This window comes from Tupaia chinensis, unplaced genomic scaffold, assembly GCF_000334495.1.
Source record: "Tupaia chinensis unplaced genomic scaffold, TupChi_1.0 Scaffold000323_1, whole genome shotgun sequence".
In the NCBI taxonomy this organism is placed as follows: domain Eukaryota; kingdom Metazoa; phylum Chordata; class Mammalia; order Scandentia; family Tupaiidae; genus Tupaia; species Tupaia belangeri.
The window spans coordinates 1,740,168-1,741,504 of record NW_006159817.1 but is presented as its reverse complement, the minus strand read 5'-3'; positions in this window follow the sequence as shown (position 1 = coordinate 1,741,504).

The window sequence follows — 1,337 nt, the reverse complement described above, 5'->3', positions numbered from 1 at the left end:
GGGTCATTTCTCGCTTTCTGTCTCTCTGTCTCTTTCTCTGTCTGTCTGGCAAGCGCACGCGCCCTATAGCAAAGACCTCTCCAAATAAATAAATAATAAAATATTATGAAATTTTAAAGTTCTGTAGAATATTTGGCGATGCTGCTATGGAACAGTGTTCTCTATGTACCATGAATGTTTCAGAATAATAAACATAAAGAGAGAGGATCTCTGTAACCTTCCCCCCATCTTGCACAGATGGGTAAACAGTTGGGTGGGCACCAACTTTACTCAACTCCATATTTCCATGTTCTTCTATGTTCCACCAGAGACATGCACCTGCCTTTCCACTGTGCACCCAAGTTCTTATCATTTTATTTTAGGGATTCATTTGCTTTTTACTGAAAATAGTTGACCAGAAGTTAAAAGGGCCATCATAACTATTGGGGATTATTTTGTACAATAAGGGCCAGAGATGCATAAGGCCTAGACCCTAGACTGGGTGGGGTTGGGGTCACCCACTTCCTTCTTGGACTCTCATCTCTCTAGAGGGACACTGAGCTCTGAGACTGACTGCTGTCACTGCAGACATGGCCACAGTGGGACATTATTAGCAAAGAATCAAGTGACGATTTTATCTCAGAAGAATGAAGAGATATTCTCACATCTAGAGTGCCTAGGTTAAAATGAGGTGCCGTGTAAAAAAGGGACAACAGAAGTCACCCCTAACTCAAAAAGAGGTCCCGGGAAATGCAGCAGGGAGGACTCCAGGCAGGGAGGATGCAGGAAGGTTTCAGTTTCTCATTCCTGTGCATCTGGAGTGCCGTGTGAGTGACAGGGATGCTGTGTATGTTTGACAGTCATAGTCGACCTCATCGTCAAGCTGCAGCCCAGAGATATGCAGAACACCTGCACTGGCTGAGGTGTCCTTCAATCCCGAGAAGCAGCTGGGGTCCCCAGTGCCCTGGTGTTTAGTGGAGACTGAGGAGAAGGCAGGGAGGGCTCCCTGGCTTCAGCTGGTACCAGAATATGGTGTAGCTACCCACACTGAAGCAGTGAAGCCACTGCTCAGGGTGCAGGTGAGTCTGGCAGATGCTCTAAGAGATGCAGAGGAGGGCGACTGAGTCAGCACAGGCTGGAAGAGGGAACCTGCAGACACAGACACTCATGAATAGGGCAGGTACGGGGGATGGGTGATTTCAGTGGTCTCAGCCAAAAGAGAGTGAACCAGGCTGGGGGCTGCCCTGTGTCCCGACAGCCCTTCCCTACCTGTGCAGTGAGAGAGGAGCATGAGGAAGGGAAATATCCAGGCCATGGTGGACACAGCCCCTGGTCTGACATGGCTGGGGCGCCCCCGG